This window comes from Leptinotarsa decemlineata, unplaced genomic scaffold (assembly GCF_025532065.1).
Source record: "Leptinotarsa decemlineata unplaced genomic scaffold, Ldec_3_MD MMD2_P_RNA_scaffold_9, whole genome shotgun sequence".
NCBI classification, from domain to species: Eukaryota; Metazoa; Arthropoda; class Insecta; order Coleoptera; family Chrysomelidae; genus Leptinotarsa; species Leptinotarsa decemlineata.
In genome coordinates, this window is record NW_027412536.1 from 2159069 (window position 1) to 2181250 (window position 22182).

Genomic DNA, 22182 nt, shown 5'->3' on the forward strand with positions numbered 1-22182 from the left:
TATCGCGTGTTTCCAAGTTTTCACCAACAATGGTGCATTCGCGATATTTCGAATCCTTATTGTATTACGGCTTTGTCGGGAAAAATCAGATCTTCTCAGTAGCGCCATTGTTAGTAATAATATTGTCATAATAAAATTGGTATTATATTAATCTTGCACAAAACAAACACATTAGCGGCCAACTTTGCGATAATTCAAAACAAACCATAGACATGGACAACGTGAACTGCTGGTTGCGTTTTGTTATAACAAATGAACTGTCAGTTGCGTTTTGATATAACAAATGAACAATGAACGTGAGCTGTCAAAATGAATGTGAGCTGTCAGCTGCGTTTTATTATAACACGTGCTCTTCGAATATCATCCAGGGTTATCGGGTTGCGAAGTTCATTGAGCTCAGGCTGTCGATGCTCTCTGATGAAAGCTTTGAACTGCGCTAGGGCTGGAGTGTCTAAGTTGAGTGGCTGCGGGTGTTCATACTCATCCTTCCAGAAGGATTCCACATGGTCAGTGGTCGTCCGATTATCCACAACACGTGGAAGCTCTTGGATTAAGCGAACCTAAGGTTTCTCGCGGAACCTAAGGTTTTCCGCAATACTTCTCACTCGCCTCACTAGTGACTTTTTAGCAGCCACTAGCAATCGTATCCTATCAAGACAGTGCTGTTTGGTGGTCAGCAGCACGCCTTGACTTAAAGTGTGATGTATACGTCGTAGATTGGCTGCTATTCGCCGCACTGCGGGCATGAAAGGCCTGTTGGCCACCCTGTAATTCATCACACATTGGATACGGGACGCGTGTTATCTCGCCGACGTGATCTTAGCCTCCATGTTGTTACACGCCGTTCAATCTCCGAACCACAAGGCCGGAATTTCGTCCTTCCGATTCGAAAAGCGATTGGACGATGCTATACACGGCGGTGTTGATTTGCCAGATGTTAGACTCTTCTGTTAGAACACTATGAACCTTCGCATCTAAACAAGCCACTTCTTGTGGCTTCAGGGGCCCAATTCTATGGAGCGCCCTGCGTGTTCTGATTGACTCCATTAGTGGCATGATGCGAGTCTCCTCTCCAGCCTCTCCATTAGACCTAGTGGTAATTAGACAAAAGTGTTTTTATTCATTTCATTAAAGTGATCATGAATTAAAACAAAATGAACAAGTCATAAATCACACATATAAGAAAATAGCTTTTGAATTTTGACTGGTCCCACTTTTCCGTTTGCTCTTAATTTGCCTGAAACTGTTAACTGTTATCTACCTCTTTTTAAAAACAGTATCTCCATGTCTGAGGCATATTTCTGAATCATTAGTCGTTCGCAACGTAAGCGCTGTGAGGTCATACCAAACGATTCCTGAGAAATTGATATTCTTGAAACATTCACAGATCTGCGATTTTATTGTTACTCGTAGTACGAACCGGCCGAGGCTGACATTTGGATCTCTGTTTTGATATTTGAATGCTTGCGAATAATCGAAGCATGAACTCAAAAATGTATAATGCACGAACTATTTACAGAAAGGTAGAACTGCGAGTAATTCAAGAATGGATCCCCTGAAGCAAGAGGCAAGTTCAAGAAAAAGTTTGTGATCAAAAAATATTTCCTTAAATGATTCAAAATAAGTAACAGAGCAACTAAACAGCTATAGGCCTAGCAAACATCTTTATGTTTTAGACGTGCTGTCTCATAATCTGACGATTATCTAGAGGGATTCGCTTAATCTGACAAAAACAATATATATTTTTTTTAATTATAATTCATTGAACCTAATTCATTGAAAAGCTCAGGAAATAGCATGCAAATAAATAAGTGTATGTTTTTTAAGTAGAATACTTGTATTAATAAGAAAATAATTTTTTTAAAATGTTTACTTTTTATAATCAATTGATAAATTAATGAAGAAAAGAGAAATGAAATTTTCTATGTTTTTTACCACTTTTATTTGTAACTAACTTATACAATAGAGTGGTAAAAAATATAGAAAGTTTAATTTCTCTTTTCTTCATCATGATTTCTTACCACGTAGTAATGGCTACATCCATCAAATAATTGATTAATTAATCTTCATCTTCATCACCAACGAGTGATGTGATGTGATCAGCTGTGATGGCGTCATGGCAACAGAATTCAGAGTGGGGACGGAGTGAGAGAGTAATAGATAGAGAAAAAGTTAATACAGAATAGAGGAATAGAAACTCGGAGAGGGAAATATAGATATCACACAGCTGCACGCATTGAACTTTATCGACGAATTTTTGTTATTTCGGCTTGCGGAAATCGTCAGATTATACATTTTTCGTTGTCCTTGAATTATTTCCTTCGAAATGAAAAAAAAATTAGCTCCGCTCGAGAATGTCGAAATGACGTTATTTTTTTACAATTTTGCTGCCCTCCATTTCTTTACGTCACTCTCAAATTGTCAGATTACTGGAATATACACTTTTTAGCACGTAATTAACTCACCCTACCTTAATCTGACGCGCTCGAGAATTTCTGATGATCAATTTTTTTTTACTGATCTGATCTTTTTTCCCTCACAGGCAGCCTTATATATGGGGCTCATATTTGGTGGAGGTTCTCAACCGGGTACAAGGTATCCCCCTGTATATTAATCTGCCGCGCTTTAGTAAATCCCGAAATCCCCACTTGGGCTCCCCTATTACTAGAAAAAATCATTTCTGGGTAAACTCTGGCGGTATCAGGAGAGAAGTCATTTCTTTGATTCTGATGTTTTAATGCTTCCATTTATTTCAATCAATAAGTGATAAATTTCGAGTCGCATTCTAAGCGAGTACGGAATGCGTACCGAGCTTTACGTTAGTGCGTATCGACTGTGTTCTGCAGTTTAGTTGGTCAACAAAATGAAAATAGAGTATTGTATTATGTTTATACACACTTTTTTTTAAGGAGAGATGCTAAGAAATATTCTCGTCGAAGTACATTACAGGATTCAACAATTTCTATAGAGGAAAATAGTAAATTCCAGTTTCAGTTGGTGAGGTAAGGTAATGGGTGGTGTGATTCAAATTTAAGTATAGGGTTTGGTACTTATACCATTCAGTATGGTAATTTAATTCTTCTTTCTTGTTATCTTCCAAGAACTCATTATCCTGTTGTTGTTTCCATGTTGACAAAAATATCCACTTGTCTCCAATGTTACGTCTTTCCGTTGTCACCAATATTATTTTTATGTGTAGTTTCAATAAGTGATGCACTTAATCAAAAACAATTTTAACTCTGAACACTATAAAATTGGAAATGAAATAAAACAAGTATCGTTAATAGTACTTCTCAAACGAACAGCAAAATGTATTACAGTCTTAATTCTAGGTATATAAAAACTTTAAAATAAATTTCGAAGCACTGGTAGGATTCAATAATTTTGTCTGAATCTCACTTCCATATAACCATACTTGTTTTCTATCAGTCAGTACTGCGTTCTTCAGTAGTTACATCTTCTAAGGAAAAAACTTTTTGGTTTTCTACTTCCTCATTATAAAAAAAAAAGTGTGAGAAAGAAGAATAAAAAGGAAGAAAAAATAACTACCCACATGAAAAACTCTTTATACCTACCGGTATGTAGAGCATACACATATTTTTTTTCAGATACAAACTGAAGAAGAAACATTTCCACATTAACATTGAATTACACTTTTGGTGCAACTACGTTCCTATGAACATTGAATTCCGCGAAAATCACTTTTTTTACTGTTCAGTTCGTACTGAAAATATTCATTACGGAATTTGTGTATTCATTAGCTGATTAACGGAAAAACAGATTAAACAGATAGGAATTCACAACGTAATATATGAGAGAGTATCGATATAAACTGTCAGTTACAATGGAACACTATCATCTTCAATGGTGTACTTCATAGTTTCGGGACAATACACTTGTCTTATCACCACATCAGCATCGTTTTAAATAATATCACAAGACGAAGCAGTAATTTTTTTTTTCATATTATATTACTTTTTTTTTATTGACGGAGAAGTAGAGAGCCAAAAAGCTCTTTTTCCCAAAAATTGTTCTCTTCTGTAAATATTTCCTTTTTATTTATATCTTCTGATATCGAGATTCCAATTTTCTATCCCACCATATTTCTGTTTTTATTTTGTTTTTTAATTACCGGTAGGAACTATTCAGTCTCCGTCATATTTGGAAAAACTCCAATCTCAATTCAACATAAATGATCTCCAGAACTCTCTTATTGTATACGATGTAATGGTGTTACTTGAATTTAAATATATACATAAATTTTTTGTTATATCACAATAATTATGAGATAATTTCTTCATATATTATTTAGATTAGATTAGCCGAAATGTCATTAAACTACACCACTCAAGAAATTCTTTAATTTTCATGTAGATCCTATAAATAGCAATATTCGAGATGAATGTAATTTTCCATGTTTCCAATTCACCAAAAAAAAAGTCATTCGTATATAATATAGAAGAAGACTTGAATTTCATTAGTTCGGACTTCTATTTAGTCTATTTAATGATTTAAAATTAAAAATTAAGAGACTCCAAGCCAAGTTACTTCACTTCACTTTAATTTTTTGTTCAATTGTTCTATTTTTATTGTATTTTATTTCACTGTAATTTCTTTTTAGTTTTTTTTTACTTAATATAATTGTTATTTTCAGCTATTCTTTTAATTTTCTTTTGTATTGGTTCTTTCAGGGATTTCAAATCATTTTATATAATATTAGACAATGGAAGTTCGAACTAATGAAATTCATCATGAAACATTGTCAATCAAGAAAAGTTCTTCACCTGCAATCTTGTTGACACTGCATATTTGTATTTATGTGTGAGCGACTGTGTATGTGTATATATTCAGACCAGGTACAAGAGACGGAATTGACGAAGATTTGTTAATTTCTGACATGTCTCATCTACATGTAGACATAGACAGTTTATATTATTTCAAGTTTATTTACTGCAGTTGATAATAACTGTGTGTTTTCTGTACTGGTGAATTCACTGCCTGTTTATTTATTATCATTGCTTGCATTATTATTTTTTTTCAAACATTTCACGATCTGCTCATAGAAACCAGTCAGCCTACATGTTTTCATTATTTAAAAATAGAATGTTGTTTACGTATGGTTTGAAGTGTCTACCGCATAGTTTAATTCAGTACTCAGTAGGCGCCCACGAAGTGATCGCATAAAGATAACGTAATTTATGAATTACATAGTATCAAATCGTCAAATTAAAAAAAACGGAGATATTGAAATATCCCATAGAACTATTCATACAAATCGATTTAATCTATTGATAATACTTTTCCCTCACCAATACAAAAATGCTGTCTCTCAATGCGTGTTTCGCTTACCAAGTTAGCACAATCAGGAAATGACTAAAACTACTTTTTTACAGGCTATACTTTGATGCACTGTTTGTTTGTGTTTTAATCACCAAGTTGTCATAAGAGTACACTTTCAAGCTTGCTGCATTCCCAAATATATACATTTTTCATGTCCCAACTGGTCAGCAAAGACTACCCTTCTACTATATGCATATATATTTATATATACAGTGAACGGGACAATCTATCGAGGTCAGGTAAAATTCAGGTACTACTTTTATTACGTTTTGGCATTTAAATGACTGTGGTTACATGGCCCAGTGTCAAGAGACCATGCCTCGATGACTGCTCACATTGCCGACGAGCAAAAGTGAAGGAAGCAGCTATTTGTAGAACTAGAGCTATGGACGACAACTGGGAGAATGATAAGATCAAGGAAGACCAAGAAAAAGACCCAGATCTTGGTTTAGTCATCGGATGGAAGAAAAGTAACCGAAGACCATCGTGGCAGGAGATAGCAGGTTATTCGCCAGCGGTTAAGTCCTACTAGGCACAATGGAACTCCCTTATCTTGGAAAACGGGGTTCTGAAGCGGGTGTTGGAGTCTGAAGACGGTGCAAAAGAAAGGCGCCAGACAGTGGTACCCAGGAGCAGACGACGGGAGGTGCTCAAAGAAATCCATGATGGAGTCACTGGAGTGACTCCATCATGGATTTCTCCATGTGACTCCATCACTCCATCTGGAGTGATGGAGTCACTAGGAGTAACGAAGACCCTCCAGAAAGTAAAACAACGGTTTAATTGGGTTAATTGTCAAGCCGACGTCAAGGACTGGTGCAGAAAGTGTGCTGTATGCGCTGCCAGTAACGGACCTAGGATACGACCGAAAGCTCCAATGCGCCAGTATAACGTGGGTAGTCCTTTCGAGAGAATCGCCATCGATATCGCCGGCCCGTTCCCAGAGTCCCACCATGGGAACATATACATCCTGGTAGCCATGGACTACTTCAGCAAGTGGGCAGAAGCATATGCCCTGCCCAACCAGGAAGCCTTTACCGTCGCTAACGTCCTGGTAAAGGAATGGATATGTCGATTCGGTGTCCCATTGGAGCTGCATTCAGACCAGGGCAGAAATTTTGAGTCCAACCTGTTCCAAGAAATATGTAAACTGTTGGACATTCGAAAGACCAGAACCACAGCCTTACATCCACAGTCCGATGGAATGGTGGAACGAATGAATAAGACTATAAACCGCCACTTGTCCAAGGTAGTCTCTGACCATCAAAGAGACTGGGACCCATACCTCCTGCTGAACATACCTGTTCCTGCTGACTTATCGTTCGGCAGTGCATGAGTCAACCGGCCAAACCTCTGCTGCGGCTTCCTTGCGACCTAAAATTTGGGACGCCTCCAGAACAAGACACTGCGGGGGAAGACTATGTCAGCAAGCTTCGGCAGAAAATGCACGATATTCATGAACGAGTCCGTCTGAACATTCGGAGTGCCAGCGATAGGATGAAGGAGGCCTATGACATCAAGGCGAATGCTGGAGGATTCGAAATCGGTGACCTAGTTTGGCTGTACAATCCTAAGCGCCGCCGTGGTTTATCACCGAAGTTGCGGAACTCGTGGGAGTGTCCGTACAAAATCATGAAAAAGATTTAATGACCTCTTCTACCGAATCTATAAGCCACCTCGAGGAAAGCCTAGGGTCGTCCATTTTAATAGACTGGCTCCTTATGCTGGAAATCACGACCAAGTTCGCGCCCTCAGACCACCAGAGGATGAAATGACGTTCCTGCAATTCATGTCCTTATATTCGAACGGACAGAAGGTCGTACATGGGGTAACTCGAGAAGAGCCACGAGACCTTTTCAAGGTTCCAGTTGATTACGCACTAGCTCACTGCGTGGCAGAGGATCTCCAAATGTCCAAGGTTATCGCTGTGGTATTCAACAAGAAATTTGGTCAGCTTCAAATATTACGAGAACAGAATCCAGAAGTCGGAGGAGTGCTACAGTTGAAGAAGGGTCAGAGAAACATCTTCTACTTGGTGACCAAACAGCATTCTCGAGACAAATCGTCCTATGAAGATGTCTGGAGAAGTCTTACTAGACTGAAGGAGACGATGCTCGACCAGAATCTCGTGGAGTTGGCAATCCCGAAATTAGCCTCTGGGCTCGACAGGCTGGACTGGAGGATTGTGAGAAGCATGTTGGAAACGATCTTCAGATCCAGCGGCATCCAGATTTTGGTGTGTGGTAACCATCTTCCACTACCGAGCATAAAGACTGTGGAGTGTTACTTCCATCGAACTTCACAGTGCAAATATGTCAAATATGGATTTAAAAAATAATTTTTAATTCAAGATATAGCAGTGGCGTAGTATTATTTTCGCCAAAAATATACATTTTAAAACTCGTACGTACGCCACTGGCAGAGAAAAGTAAGAAAATTGTACATCAGAAAATGCGTCTTGAGGCATGGAACATATGTACCAAATATGAAAAAGATGTCTACAAAATTATCTCAGTTATTATTAAAAAACTGATTATTTTTGAAAACTTTGCCACCCTGTATCTCAAAAGTTAAGGCGTTTAGGACATACGTCCATAGGAAGTTTTTTCTTAAAATAGGTCTAAGAATTACGTCCTTAAATATTAACATGTGTTTAAGGAACACCGTGTATACAACAGTAGTAGGTACCTAACTCAATTGGTTGATGCTAAATACGAAAACAGATAGAATTTGTAAATCAATTACAATCTCAGTTCATTGACAGCATGTAAATTTTTAAATATGAATAAAATTATTGGCATTATGAAAAAAGATTCATCAATGGTGAGTGGTCAACCTCCTGTTGGCCGTTCAACAGAGAACCCGAACGTTTACCCTGATTGATTTCCAGAAACTACAAGTTTCGAAACAATAAAACTACTGTAAACGTGATATGCCATTGTATAGAAACTCTCATGTCAAACTCTTGAACTAGTTCACAAGATAAAGTTGTGTTAAACATCTATCTCAATTGTTGTCCTTGAAAATATGTGTTCAATTTAATTTGAATATAGGAACAAAACCAAATAGGAGTCATGGCTTTATTTGGATTTTCAATATTGATTTTAACATTCATTTTAATAAAAGTCTCGGAAGTATAATATAAATGTGTTATTTATGTACCTCAACTACCCGACAAAAATGTGAAAATCAAATTATCTGTTTCATCGAATTTCCATAAACCATATTGCATGTCAACATCATTTTGCTTTTGATATTGAATATATATGCATATGTAACGAGTTGATATAAAACATTAAATCATATAACAACGGAAACAAAGAAGAGGTATTATAAAACTCAGTCGTATACAGCTCTATTTTGAAATGTATTCAATGTAATTCTATATTTTTATTCTCAATAATTGGTGAACGTCTACCGTACGAGTAATAGGTACTAATAATAATTGAACACTGCTGACATCACATTGAAAGTATAAATATTTATTATTCTCTGCCGTATATCCAATATTGAAGCAGGTTCAGTTTCGTAAACCTTTTACTTCAAATAGCCCCAGAAAAGAGTCCAAATGTGTCAAATCTGGCGAGCGGGCTGGCCATTCTGTAGGACCTCGATGGCCAATCCAACGACCGTGAAAAGTAGTCCAAATAGTTTGTTACTTGTCTGGAGTGATGTGGTGGTGCTCCATCTTGTTCGAATACAAAATCCATATTGAATTCATTAGGATTCGCTTCGACGATTTCAGTGATGAGAGGGTCAACAGTAGTTTCCAGCATATTCGCATACAGTTCCCCTGTTAAATTTCCATCAATAGAGGTCCAACAATATGGTTTCCCAAACGTTATTTTTTTCTGGATATTGGGTGTGTTTCCCGGAAAACGTGAGGGTTGGTGTCGCTCCAATAACGGCAATTTTGTCTGTGAACATTGCCGTTTAAAAAAAAGTACATTCGTCACTAAAACAAATATTTTGGAGATAGGTAGGATGCCTTGCAATGGTTTCCGTCACGATTTCGTAGAATTCTGTTCTTCGATTAGGGTCATCTTCAGTTAATTGGTGTACCATTTTAATTTTGTATGGATGATGCCTATTCCTCTCCAAAAGTCTCCACACAGTAGAAGGAGACACAAAAATTCGCGACGAAATAAGTAGACTGTTCTGGATTTACTACCATCTCACCAATTATTTGCACTTGCTGTTCTTCCGGAATTGACGGATGACCGGGGGGCTTCTTGTTATGTACACTACCGGTAGTATGAATTTGGATACAATTTCCCTCAAATATTTTCTACAGACATGACGATTCAGAAAACGTTAATTGAAAATTCTTTTGGTCTCGTGAAAGTAACGCGTCGCACCGTAAATGAAAATCGCTTCAATTTTTTCTTCCAATAGACAAGAATTGACCATTTTAGAGATTTTTGACGTGGTACCTTTTTACTAGTAAAACCGAAAACTAAATGAGAATATTCTAACTGAACAATGCTGTTCATTGTCGTACTGACTTTTTGTCGTTTTTATAAACAAAAAATACCTTAACAAACCTTATCGGGTTATTGGAATTGCCATATGGCTTACAAATTATTATTAATTATTATTAAATTAATTTAATAATAATTATTAATTATTATTAAATGTTCCGCCATTTTGTAGTAGGTGAAGATATTGACTTCATATTCTAAGGTTGTGAATTATTCGTCGGGAGATTCAAAATGATGTGTCACAAGACCCCCCCCTTTCCATTCAATTTTTTCCCAGATGGCGCCCAGTCGCCATCTTGAAAGTTTCATATGTTAATTTCACTTCAGAATAAAGTATTCATGCATTAATTTCATAATCCCAAATTTCAATTTTTTGAATTGACCCGTTCAAAAAATAAAAGGGGGACATTAAAAAAATGCACCGTATACCTCAGTAAAGCCTTCACACATATTGAATACCTATCAAATAAGGAAAATTATGTTGCCGTTTTAAATAACATTACATTTATTACGGCGAAATCCATCTACGAACATGCTATTGAGAGCATTTGTTCTCAACAAGTGAATTGTGTTATTACTCAAAATACTAAGGCAACCACTGTTGGTATCTTTGAATGCACTTTTCTATACTATTTTTACCACAATATGTATCAGAAACTAAACCCCTGTTGGAGAACTGTGAAGTTTTAGGAAGAAATGCATTATTTATCCATCTATGAATACAGAGTGGGCAACAGAAAACTTATCGCAAGGCAAAGCTGACAGGGAAAGTTTAATCCATTCTGAATATTGCATACCTGAATCTAAATGTTGAAAACCAATTCCTTCAGAACAATTTGCAGTTTTTGCCGTTCAGCTTTCGCCGTTCAGCTTTCACACCAAAGGTTCCAATCTCATCGTTATTCGTTGTTCAGCTAATATCGGCTTTTTGCTTGTCAAAAGATTCAGATAAGCGTAGTCGAGATAAGATGTTTGAAAATTATTATACTCGTATAACCTTTAAAATTATCAGTTATAGGTAAGGTACCCAATTGAAATTGAAATTTATTTTAAAAATAAAAAATGCTGAAATAGGGTTTCCAAACTATTTTACCAACTTCATGACAGACATCTTTCTAGAAAAATTGTTGACGAATTGGTACGAAATAAAATAAAAGGCAAGATGAAAATCAAATACCTTATGAGGCTTTATATTTAGCAAAATTGCAAATTGCAATGGCGCATTTATGATTCAACATATGGTTCAGCCTATCACCACTGATGAAACATATGGCGGGTCGAAACGGCGATGTCTGGTATTGAATCATAAATGAGTTTTGTTTGGGTTCTGATTTTCTGTAATGTTAACACAATTTTCCCAGATAATTTTTCCAAACAGCACCGATGGATGTTCATAAAAATTTGTAATTGGGTTCCCGATACGGGAATTGCTGTTACCCTAGAGATGGATGCCACTCCTTCTCGGGGGTGAAAATATTGCATTGAATATAAATCCAACCCAAACTCGAATTAGCTTCAATTATATGGTACTAGTACTGACTATGTTGCTGTATCGTTGCTGTTCCAATGTTTTGACAGAATCAGAATCAACGAACTTAGGCGTGCGCAGCGTTATAGAACTGTGCTTTCAAAAAATTGTTCTACAGCGTTATCTAGTGGCGAGTTACAGAAAAATTGATAGCCTTAAAACCTTCTCTATGAAAAATTACTTATACATGTCAAGTTTCATCACGATCGGTTGAGAGATATATAAGTTTATCACTTACCAACCAACCAACAAACATCCATTTATATATATATATATATATATATATATATATATATATATATATATATATATATATATATATATATATATATATATATATATATAATCACCCTGTACATTCAGATCCCAAAGAAACCCAAAAAGAATCCGCAGCCTCCTCCAGAATCGGTAGAAAGCCTCATAGCACCAGCCAAGAGTTTTTTTGAAGGGGATGGCCCTCCTCCCATCCTAGATTTCAGTCAAATTACCAGCTTCCTAGAAAACTCATTCGGTTCATCTGACCTTATTAACATAGCAAGAACATATACGGATGATATTCATGGACTACTAGGCATCCTCACCAAAATGTACCCACTTTTGACAGCTCGCAATATTAAGGCAAGAATCACTAAACTCAAGAAAAAAATCCTGAAACGCCTGAATCAAGAACTGGAAACTAACTCCAACGTATCAGTCTCTGAAGGTGACAGTGACCTGTCTCAAGGCACCTACTGAAGTTCTTCTCTCTCAATTAGCAATTACTCTTCATTTTACAGTGGAACATTAATGGGTTATTCCCACATCTAGAGATGCTTCAGTTGTTGATAAGAAATGAAAATCCTTCAATCATATGTCTCCAAGAAACGAATTTCAGAACCGATCGAGTATACAACCTAAAAAACTACAGTTCTTTCCATTAAATTAGAACAAATTCGAGCATTGCTTCTGGTGGTGTAACAATTTATGCACACGAATGCTTGAAAGCATCACAAGTTATTGTTGAATCCCCCCAGAGGATTTGCATATGTAATATCTAGGCCCCATCAGATAGCGATATGCATATTCAAGATTTAGAGAGAATAATAAATCAGTTACCAAATCTACATATAATTCTCGGTGATTTTAATGCTCTCAACCCTATGTGGGGTTGTCTCACAACTAACCGGCGTGGTAGGATGATGGAAACATTCATCAGCAGATCGAATCTGGTGCTGCTCAACTCCGGTGACATTACCAGGATTAACATTACCACTGGCAACCACTCAGCTCTTGACTTGGCCTTATGTCACCCCTCAATATTTACTAAGCTCTCTTGGAATGTTCTTCAAGATTCACATGATAGTGATCATCTTCCTATCATCATCAAACATATTTTTTCTCAAAACTCATCCAACATATTCCACCCTTCCTGGAAACTCAAGAAAGCGGATGATACAAGTTGGAAGATATTCCAAAGTATACTGGTGAAGAGTTTTCCTAACAGATCACCCCACCATGAAAATGATATTGATTCCCTTGTCCATGAATTTTCCAGTACCATTTCAAATGCTGCTACTTTAGCCATAGGTAAAACCTCTAAAATCAATGGACATCATCCAGTGCCTTGGTGGAATTCAGAATGTCAAAAAGCGACAACGGAAAGTAAAAGGGCATTCAACAAGTTGAAACGACATTTTTCCACTGAAAATAAACTGGAGTTCAATAGACTCAGAGCACGAAAACGGTATTTGATAAAATAGAGCAAACGCAAGTCGTGGAAAAATTATGTGTCATCACTTCAATACTCTACACCCATGTCAGAGGTATGGCAAAAAGTGAGTCGCATAAAAGGAATAACTACAAACTTTCGAATTTCGTCCTTGGAAACAAACTGCTATTCTATCTCTGAAAATATTGAAATCGCCAATTTATTGACCAATAGATTTCAGCAACTCTCCAGCGATAAAAAATTTGATGAGCACTTTTTACCTATGAAAGAATTGGTCGAAGCTGTACCCCTGCATATCGATGATGACAGCGAGAATTATCTGAATATTCGATTGATCAGCAATTGGAGTTTGTGGACGAAATGAGATTTCTGGGGCTGACATTTGATAGACAACTGAAATGGAAATCCCATGTAAGCAATCTGAAGAAAAGCTGTCAGAGGGGTTTGAATCTGATGAAAATACTCTCGAATCATACATGGGGAGCTGACAGTATTACTCTCTTGCGTATATATCGTGCTCTCATTCGATCCAAGCTAGATTATGGTTCTATCGTTTATGGTTCAGCGAAAGCAACTCTCCTGAAGTCATTGAAAGTGATCCAATATTCGGCCATAAGGATTGCTCTGAGAGCTTTTTGTACCAGCCCAGTGGAGAGCCTACTGGCTGAGGCCGGAGAACAACCCCTTGATGTTCGCAGAGACTATCTTTCCTTAAGTTATGCCGCAAGAGTAGCCGCTTCCAAAAACCATCTTTCCTATCGATATACATTCTCAGATCGTTTCCAACATATCTTTGAACAGAAACACAATTACCCCTCACCTTTTTATGTGAAAATTGCCAAAGTTTCCGATAACCATATAGACTTTTCAAATATTCTTCCTCTTGACTTGAAAATTCCCCCTCCCTGGACATTACCAATATATATATATATATATATATATATATATATATATATATATATATATATATATATATATATATATATATACAGTGTGACCCATTTAAAATGAACCACCCCTGTAGAATGTGCATTTTTCAATCAATCTCAATTTTTTTTTATTGAAATATTAAGCATGAAAAACTGTATCTTGACACTAACTTTCACAATTTTAGTTTCATTTCCAAGGCACTCTATGGTTTTTTTTTGTTTGTCAAAAACGGCAAAAGTTTATTAGGCAATTTTTGTTTTCAAATTTGACTACACCACTGGATTCGTAGTCGTTATAAATCAAAACTGTCAAATTTTCATTAAAAAATATTTGTTAGCAACGAAGTTACAACAACTTCAATTTTGGAAACAAAGTATTTGTTTGTAATTTTTATTCAGATTATAGACATATTTGAGATCTGACAACACTGTCATCACCAAGTAGAACACCAGTGAATTTGTACAGTGAAAATCCGAAGTCAACAGCTCAATGCGTTCTACAGTTATAACTCCTGAAAACATGGTAATGTGAGAGATTTGTGGTGCAAGCCTTTTGTAATAAAAATCTGACTACGCCACTGGATTTGTGGATAATATTCCCTTAAAATCATCAAAATCAAATTGCCTAATAAACTTTTGCCGTTTTTGACAAACAAAAAAAACCATAGAGTGCCTTGGAAATGAAACTAAAATTGTGAAAGTTAGTGTCAAGATACAGTTTTTCATGCTTAATATTTCAATAAAAAAAAATTGAGATTGATTGAAAAATGCAATTCTACAGGGGTGGTTCCATTTTAAATGGGTCACACTGTATATATATATATATATATATATATATATATATATATATATATACCGATTCGTCCAAAACAGTTGAAGGAGTAGGAGCCGCTGTGATAACAGATACCACCACTTACACTTATCGACTGCCGTCTTTCTCCAGTATCTACTCAGGAGAAGTATTTGCTATACTCAGCGCACTACAATACTGTCGTAGATCCGTTGGTGATCATGTCATTTTCACTTACCCGAAAAATGCTCTTCTTCTTCTCATTAAGACTGAACTGGGAACGTTGTTACAGGGTGGTAAACACATCGAGATAGTTTGGATTCCTTCTCATATTATGGGAATAACGGGTAATGAAAGGGCCGATTCAGAAGCTCGAGAGGCCATTTCAAACCCCAACTGTCGAGAGATCCAACGAGTGCCCTATCAAGACGTTTATCTCCAAATCAAAGAGTTCATATGCGACAGATGGAGGCAAAGGTGGCAATCCCTATATAATAATAAACTCAGAGCCATTAATCCGAATCTAGTCACTCAAAATTACCGAGCTCTCACCCGCAGACAGCAAGTTTTACTTACACGCCTGAGAATTGGACATACGAAATTTACCCATCTACATCTCCTAAAGCATGAAGAGCCTCGCATTTGTGATACCTGCAGTGTGGCGATGAGTGTTGAACATTTCATCTCTGATTGCCCAGCTTTCAATGAAGAAAGACAATTTTTTGTATTACCAAGCGACCTCACCAATGCATTGGATGTTACAAACTTTACTTCCCTTTATAGTTTTTTGGAAAATGTTGTCATCTCTAACAAAATTTAATGTACCTACTGTAACCGCTAATAACCCTTGTGGTTGATGCGGTGTTTTTCCTTTTAAATAAAATAAAAAAATAATAATAATCTGTTTAAAAAAAATCTGTTTAAAATCTGTTTTTCCGTTAACCAGCTGTCGCACTCCTACGAACGACAACCCTCAGAAGTCTAAACTTGTGCGAGCTAAGGATTAACGAGGTCTTACCTTTTAACGTGTGATTCCTAACACGGGTTGGACGGTAGCAAGTGAAGATCGATCGTTCAGACTAGGGCTTGAACCACCGACTAACACGGCAGTCAATTCGAGTGAGTGAACAAAGCACCCACGCCGAACCGCTTGGCTACCGACCGACCCGAATGAAATATTTGTTAGAATAAAATAATAGTGTGTTTATAAAAATAATTATGTAGTGTAACAAAATTCCAACAGAAAAACTTCAACCAAAATGTTTATTAGTCGTGGATAAAGTATAGTATTCCACTCGCGTATAAAGGCTATTATTCTCTCAGGGATTTAGGCGACTCGCCTGCCGCTCGTGGCCGTAAGCTTCACCTCATGAATAATAGCCATCATTATACGCTCGTTGAATAATATGCTATTATAGGTATCCATGTGATAATTTAAATAAATGAATAATTTTTTTATCAAAATAATTGCCAAGAAAACAAATATATTTCCTGAAATTTGCATGTAAAAATATAGAAGATAGTCTTTGAAATTTTTCGTAATAATTTCTGGTCAAGGTGGTCTCATATTAGTAAATTCTTTAAAAAACAGTCGATTCGGATGCCTCAAGGTACAACATGGCCTTCACGATTTTAATGTCTGAGAGTTATTTTTAGAACAGTTTACAGTTGTGTGTTAGTGGAGAGACTGTTTGCCCAGTGAAATATATCTCGCTACTGTTTATATCATGTATGAATTCGGATTATTGTCTTGTTCAAACCGAAATGAATTATGTGAATGTGTTTTTCAAATGAAACGATTTTCCTCGATTTGTCTCATGAAGTGTGTACACAATGGGGTGAGGACAGAAATTTGAGGAATTGTTATTCGAAAATTAGGTAGGTAAATTAGATTTCTTGTTTTGTTCATAGAAGTAATTTATTTTTGCAAGGAGATACCTGCGATGAAATATTTATGAATCCATGATAACTGTGAATGGCAGCAGTAGTTCTATTCAATTATTCTAGTCTGTTTATTTTTGCCTAAACTCTCTGTAGAAACATTTTTTCAAATTAAGCCCAGAAAATCTTTATCTTTCCTAATTTCAAATCAGGATGAAGTAGCAAAAAATATGAAAACCATCCAACAGTTGCCAAAAAACTGCAAAGTTTGTGAAGAAATATTATTTAATTCACTATGAAAAAAAAATTAAAATATATTTTTCATATACTTGCACTCATTCTGTGTTTATGAAACGTATTTTAAAAAATAAGAGATTCAGTAACATTATCTTCTCTGATTGGCCATTGTTTTGAGAGAAATAGACTGAATATGGATAGGTTTGTCATTCTTTTCATTATATTTGACAATTATAGATATCAATATCATCATATATGCATTTTCCCAGAAATTTAAACATAATCTGATTGTGGACAATTTTTTATATTGTCTCCTTCTATAATCATTAGTGCTTTCTTGAGTAATTAATTTCATTCTGGAATATTTTGTTTTTGACTGACTATATGAGGTTACATAATATTCAATTTGTATTGCCTATCTATCTATGCCCAAAAGATTATTTTGGCACTATAAATTGACAGTCCGTTCAGTGAATGATAATTTGAACATACATTTCATGACAATGTTTTGCAATGTTTTTTATGATTTTACATAATTCAGATACGCATATTCCCAATAGAAATTAAATACTGTTATTTTGTAAAACAAAATTAATGTTTTCGAAAGTTGAGATTTTTACATCTTCATGAGATATAAAACTTTTAATCTTGGTAATCGTTTCAAATGATGGTTAAAAATCAATTCTCGGCAACTCATTTATTTCCTATCGAATAAGAAAAAAATGATTTGGGTTGAAAAATTGATCGTTATATTTCTAAAGAAATTATTCAAATTTTTATAACTACCTCAATATTGATGTAAACACATTCGAAACAATGTTTTTTCGCTTATTGCATAATAAATACGTTTTACACAAGACTTTCGATTTATTTTTAAACCCGACTCATTTCTACATAACATTATAAAACCCAAATTTATAATAATAGGTACTCGGGAAGAAGTAATACTATAAACTAGTCATCAGAGTCAATGCAAAAGCCGAGCATAGTCATTCATTTCCAGTAAAACAGAAATGTAAACAAAAAAAAACCGATAACCCTAATAAAATATGTAAATCTAGTTATTGAAATGGTGAATACTTATTATATGAGGCAGATAAAACTGTAATAGACAGCAATCTCATGTTGAATTTTCTGGAAGTCATTTGATACGTATTAAAAATATATGATTCTCATAATCCTGAAGTAGTTTTCAGCCGTATGCCGTCAGTTATATGTAGTACGCGTGAAAATATTGAAAAAGAAAAAACAATAATCCAAGTGGGGGTAGTTTGTCAAAATTTTTATACTAATCCCAATCAGAATATTTGGCAACCATAATCCGTATAAAGAAAATAGGAAACATTTTCATTTTCCAAAAAAAAACCATTATATGCAAAGGAGACTGATTTCTGTACGGCTTTCTAAAATAGTTTTTTCGACAATCATGTGGGATGTACCCACTTGCCGGACGCTTTTTCTTGAAGAAAGTAGCACTTTTCCAGCTTAGTTCGGGAAGTACGTAACCCCTGGACTAGGCTGGAAAGAATCCCTTTGGTGTTATCATTGTTAATATGAATATCTTGGTAGGTATGATTTTGATAAATGTAGTTGATCATTACTATAGCAGTGAAATAACAACCAACAACTATTTGACATTAAATTAGTTGATATTTTGATTTTAGAAAGTTTGCATGTTTTTTGTTCGCAATTATCACATTAAACTACGGAAAACAGCAGCGGTAGTGAGGTTGAGAATATGCCTTACGAAATTTACAATGCAGTAGCTGCTGCTACATCACAATTAATGCCAAAAAATCGAAGTCCAGGTACGAAAAAGATTATGATTGTTTCTCGAAATTGGTGGATATGAAGAAATGCAAAACTATTACAGAGAATATGATTTTTGTTTATTTAGCGCAAAAATCCGAAACTTATCCAATCCTCTACTTTGTAGAGCATGTACTCAATGTGTCTCATTGATTTGTTATTCTACAAGGTTGCCGAAAAAAATATGTACGCAACTCGTTCGAGTCGCAAACTTCCAGGACTTGCCTACAGCTCGATCTATATTTTGTCTTCTCGTCCAAAAAAAACCGTATTCACGAACATGTTACGGAAATTACTATTTTATGTCAAAAAACTGTAATTCATTTGGTCCTGCCGTACAAATCAGTCGGTCATAGACGGAGGCTGAAGTGAAACCTTGTTCAGTAGAAAACCACCGGCTAACACCAGAGGGCGTGTCTTTTGTCATCTTCCTTGAGTTTTAATCTTCCTCTTTGAAGATGATCACTTGGTGATCGAAACACGTGTCGAGGTGTTAAAAATAACGATTTGGTGTTGGGAAAAAACTCCAGTAATATTCATTACTACACCAAAGGTTCCATTCTTCTGCCATTCCCCCTTATATCGCCCGTCCTTCCCTTCCCTGACTCCCGCATGTGGGAGTCAAGGAAGGAAAGGAAGGGATTATGTACATATGTATCAAGATTTCACTTGTTTCATACCAAATAGGAAATAAACAGATTTTGATTTTTAACAAGAATAAATAACCTTAAACTCTATTTCTAGGGAAGGGAGTTGATAATGTTTATCGCTGCAGGAACCCAAGAATTTATACGGTATGACGAAATAAATGAATATTTTCGATGATAACAACTAATTTCACAAAAGGCATACTGGAATTTATCATCTTTGCATATTTTCCTATCCCAATCATATTTTTCAATCTTCCTAAACATTTGAAATTTAAAATGAAAAATAGTTTATATTAGGTGCAACTAATCACTTAAAGTATCTCAGTTATAGATATTTCATTATTTATTAACATCAATGCTTGATTTTATGACGTCGCTAAGTACAGTTATTCATATTTAGCAGAGGGCGTTTTCGTAAAATTGTCAAAAACATTTTTCACAATAAAGGTTATTTAAATACGGTTAGCTTATAATTAATATAATTTTATGAATTCAAACAAGAGAAATCAACATATGACAGAAACATTTTTACATGCTGAATAAGAGAGAAAATTCATAAATAAATTTTCAACAGACCTATCAGATAAGCTCAATAAGGAACATTGTTCGTTGAATACTTTTTTTTCAACTTTCCTTTGTAGCGAGGTAGAAAACAATTGTTGTTTGAAGTGCAAAAATATTTTTCGATAATCTATTCATTATTGTGAGGAGAGAGTGATCCTAAATATGGTATCAATTCAATATCGGAACAGTGTTGGATTCCACTATTGATAAGTCAGTCATAGCTGAAACTTCGAGATATTTCCTTCGTCTTCACAGTCATCGCATATACCACTGATGATATATCTGCCACAGTAGTAAACGATAGTAAACGATATGTTTGGTACTAAAACTTCTATTCGGCCACGACCTACAAAACCGGATTTCGTTCTCTCCAATCGTAAAAGCCTAGGTACTTATATTGAAGCTGTGAGATAGAACAAAATACAACTCATTAGGATCTATTCCACATTACTCGTTCATTCAACATTTCACACCCATTGTGTGTTCCTAAATTTCGATCTAAAAACAATTATAATCTGTTTTTCTGTTAATCAACTATCGTTTTCCTACAAACGACATCCCTCGGAAGTCGAAACTAGTGCGAGCTAAGTATTAACAAGGTTTTACTTATTAACGAGCTATTCCTAGCACTAGTTGGCCAGTGTGCAATGAAAATCGATTGTTTTTCAGTTGGGCTCGACTCATCGTACCATATAGTGGTAAATGAAATGACTAGAACGAACCAGTCAGGCTAACTAATCATCTACCGCCCCTCTAATACTTATTGTATTTTTAACATGGTGTCAATTTAGGTTATTCCTTACATCAGTTATGATATTTGGCGTCACTAGTAGGTGAATTGGTTATGATATTTGTGCATATCCAGTTTTCCAGGTGTAGTTTAAACAATTAGAATTTCTCATTTGTCATCCAATACCATAAACCATCCTCGTAGTGAAACATCGAATTCCTAACACACGTAACAGCATCTTTCTAAATTTTGTGTCAGCTCCAATATTGTCAACTTATTTAAATTTCCGTCTTATTATTGGCTCGTGAGCTTCAATGTTGGTATGAGTAAAGTTGCTTCTATAAATATTTGTCAAGTGATTTCAATCCAAAGAAAACATTGAAAATACCAATATTTAATCGGTACTTGTTAGCTTTAATTAACGACCAACGTCACATATGTGCGCAATCTGTTACTGTCCAAACATCCATTTAACTAGGGAATAATATGATTTTCCAGGAATTCGATTTTATGTAGAATGAGTTATACTCAAGTTTTTTTCAAAATAATTAAATCTGACATTGTGCATAGAAATACAATAATGAATGAGTAAGGGTGGTTCTCACATTTCAAAGTTTTGTCTTTTTGTGAAATGGTAGTAAAAGTTGATAATATTTGAAAAATTAATTGAGTATTTCCAATGTTTTGACTGAATCAGAATCAACGAACTTAGGCGTGCGCAGCGTTATAGAAAAGTGCTTTCAAAAAATTGTTCTGCAGCGTCATCTAGTGGCGAGTTGCAGAAAAATTGATAGCCTAAAAACCTTCTCTATGAAAAATTACTTATACATGTCAAGTTTCATCACGATCGGTTGAGCGATGTAGAAGTTTATCACTTACCAACCAACCAACAAACATCCATTTTTATATATTAGATATGCAAAATTAGCGTAGAAATTCAATAAAAATATTTTGTTTTCGAAATTTAAAAGTGGTTTCTCAGTGTTAATGTGTGAGAACAGTATCTGTGTGAATGCTATTTGCTATTTTCCGGATTTTTTGCCCGTGGTCTGCAAGTTTTTATGCCTGACGTTTCGTCTACTACTGCGGTAGATATTATCAAAAGCGATGTGGTAACGTTCGCAGTGCCCGAGTTGGTACTCGAGATGTCGTTCTCGTTGTTTCGAACACACTAACTACGATGCTGGTTTTATATCTGGTATTATCCTAAAAAAAGGTAATATGTTTCATTATTCAGAGGTTTATCTGCTGTATGCCAACTAGTAGAGTATTCTGATTATTATAAATTATAATCAGAAATTATATACACATGTAAAAAGGGTAGACGCACTGATCACCTCTGATAACTATAACAAAAGGTTGAATAACATATGAACAACTTGTGTTCATAAGAAACTTTGACTTTTCGGGGAATGATTCCATTTTCGTTTTCCAAACGAAATAACTGAAAGTTATACAAAAGCACCCTATCAATATACAGTACGTGTCCTTGTCACTCTCCTAATCTGGGAACTCGTGAAAAAATTGAAAATCGC

The 22182-nt window shown here is 35.4% G+C and overlaps 1 protein-coding gene across 7 annotated transcripts in view; it reads left to right on the forward strand.

Annotated features, from left to right (window-relative positions):
* The window catches only part of LOC111512194 (receptor-type guanylate cyclase Gyc76C), a 343637-nt gene that overhangs the window by 185925 nt on the left and 135530 nt on the right, over nucleotides 1-22182 (forward strand). The window contains exon 1 of one of the 7 annotated variants that reach the window (XM_074170391.1): nucleotides 16505-16654. The exons of the other annotated variants lie outside the window; for them this stretch is intronic. The gene's annotated coding sequence lies outside the window, so the exon portion shown is untranslated. Of the gene's footprint in view, nucleotides 1-16504; nucleotides 16655-22182 lie in introns of those variants that run through there. 7 annotated transcript variants of the gene reach the window in all.